At 33.7% G+C, this 2,621-nt stretch overlaps 1 long non-coding RNA gene across 1 annotated transcript; it reads left to right on the top strand.

Moving 5' to 3' along the window:
* Positions 1-373: 373 nt before the first annotated feature.
* LOC147075507 (uncharacterized) lies at positions 374-2,393 on the top strand. The gene is made up of 4 exons (XR_015070010.1): positions 374-451; positions 746-868; positions 1,778-2,017; positions 2,248-2,393. It is a non-coding gene; the product is annotated as an uncharacterized LOC147075507 (long non-coding RNA).
* Positions 2,394-2,621: the final 228 nt, after the last annotated feature.

Genomic DNA, 2,621 nt, shown 5'->3' with positions numbered 1-2,621 from the left:
CGTTGTTAGGCAAAAAATACAGCAAATCATTAATAGGTAATTAATAATTATTATGCTGTGTTATAATATGAATCATTATTTTTTACTGTTTATGTGTTAGCAGATCTAAAAAACTATAACGAAGTGATCGTATACTATTTTAAGCCTTTAACTTCCGAGTCGTATTTCTGATATAAATTTTATAAGCCCCACATGCCTATACGCTGAAATGATTCATTATTTTTCTATGTTACTTAGAGAAGCTTCATACATCGATTGGCGTAGGCCGTAGCGTATCGTTATACCGTACAATAGACAAAGGGTTAAGTTGACGATTATTCGTTATAAGAAAATATAATATATTATGAATTTTGCAGCAATGTGAAAATAGAATACGGCAAAGCAATAATTCCTTACGGGGCATCCCAAGTTTTCTAATGCAGCTCGAAGACGGTGAATTCCCATAACACGGGTAAGTACAGCGCAATTATTTTTTACTCTAGTAGCTTAAAATGTAATGACGTCATTCTTTAGTTCCTCGTACCTACAGCAGGTGCCTGGTCATGCGACTTCGAAACATTTTGATTTTTGATAATAGTGTAAAGATAAACCATCACTTATTTTATAATAATGTAGTGTTTTGAATGTATAGTTTCGTTATAATTATTACATTGAACTAGCTAAAGTTTTGTGATGTGATTTTACTTCATTTTATGACATGTGACGTAACCAATGTCGTTTGCCTAATCAAAATTATTGTTTTTAGGTGATCGAAGTTGGATCCTGAACAATTATTACCTACCGCATGAGATGAAAAAAAATACTCAGTATTCTTCGCCTAGAGAGATCCCACTTATCATCTGGGTCAATGTCAATGTTGGCGTAAGTAGTAAGTACTTATAAGATTTTACGCATGGAATGTAATGAAGTTAGAATGTCACCATCAATTTCCTAGGGAAAACAGTCTATTGTAGAAAAAAAAACTATCAATTATAATCTGGATGGCGAACCCTTTTGAGTAGGTATATTAATATTTTACTAAATAACTAAATGAATACTTTTTTAATCAATTTTTATGGGTAATGATTACTCTCTGGTGTTTGCTTTTCTCCATCGCCAACCACCATGTCTCGACACACATAGTCGAGCGTATACCATGGTGTACCGAACATTGGGCGTTTTTCATAGCTGTGCTAAGAGTGACACCTGTAGAATCTTCCCGATATCTCGATTGGCGTGCAAGAATGCATGATTTCTAATCCAATTTAATCTATTATGGTCATGCCTCAATGAAAAAAGACCTTGCTAATCATATGGCGTTTCAAACTTTTTGAAAGAAATAGTGCCCCATAGAAACCAAGTTACAATAACCGAGCCGGTATTAAAACTTACTCGTTTGTATACATTGATATAAGTACCATGATAATACACCGTTTCATACAAAATCACAATATTAAAGTGGGCAAGTTTTGCAGAATAGGTCAAAGACACCTTTCAAAAATCTCGAATAATCCTTTTTTTGCAATGTGGGTAAAGTTTATATTTAACTACTTGCTACAATATAATATAATATATATATTAGCGTTTCGGAAAGAAATGTAAAACAATAACCCTTATTGCGATGTAGGCAGGGTTAATTTTTCAACCACATTTATCCACATTTTTATATCTAGAGAGAATGATATTTGAATGAATGGATGGGACCTGTCGGATCTTGATTTCTATTAGCATCGTTTGCGAGGGTCCTTTCAATTTTTCAAATTGCGTATTCTCATATAAATGTTTGTATTCTATACAGGTACCGTACGTAAACAAAAAGAACTGATGACTTCATTAAAATCTTGGATGCGGGCCGCACCGCGGCCAACATCGATTATTCTAACTCGGAGAAAGATCAGATGCGGTGCCTGGACAAATGCTCGCCACATACTGCGTGCAGGAAGCTAACCATGAAAAGAATATAAACATGAAACGGGATCTGTTCACCAAAGCCACAAACCTATACACCACTGCCGACAAAATCATCATGTATGATCATGTAAGACGATACCTACCCACTTTCATTACCTATTTTATTCAACCTAGTCAAATTTTGTTCAAATTTCTTTATATATAATAATATGAAGTGAACTTTACAATTTACAAGTTCAATCCATTAACAACATGACTTGAAAAAACAAAATGAAAACAACTGATTTTTCATTATACAACAGCCGAATTTACTTTACCGGCGAAAATGCTGTACATCTGTATTTTTTTTTTTTGCAGAATCTTTTGGGCCGAGCATACTTGTGCTTGTTGGAGGGTGATAAAGTGGTGGACGGTGGATGCGCAATTCAATTTTGTGGTGAATCAATCTTCCAACAACATCCCCTCGCTGTTCTGGAAAGTGTGCATCGCTTTCAATAATTTTCTTGTCAATGTTTTCAGATACAAATTTATTAATTATTACAGTTGAAATTATAAATTATCAAAAAAATGTCTATCGCCTTAAACCCCGTCGAAACCAAACCATAACAGACTATACTTTGTCAAAAAACACTCATCAATCTATAAAATATCTAAAACTATGCCATTTAATCATACATAAATACATAGAATAATATTTTTATGGATTATAGTTTGGTTTGGGCAGGGCATAA

Source organism: Rhyacophila brunnea, unplaced genomic scaffold (assembly GCF_057557595.1).
Source record: "Rhyacophila brunnea isolate RB1 unplaced genomic scaffold, BYU_Rbru_1.0 scaffold_142, whole genome shotgun sequence".
In the NCBI taxonomy this organism is placed as follows: Eukaryota; Metazoa; Arthropoda; class Insecta; order Trichoptera; family Rhyacophilidae; genus Rhyacophila; species Rhyacophila brunnea.
Note: the sequence above shows the minus strand (reverse complement) of the source record. Positions and strands in the feature narration are given on the sequence as shown.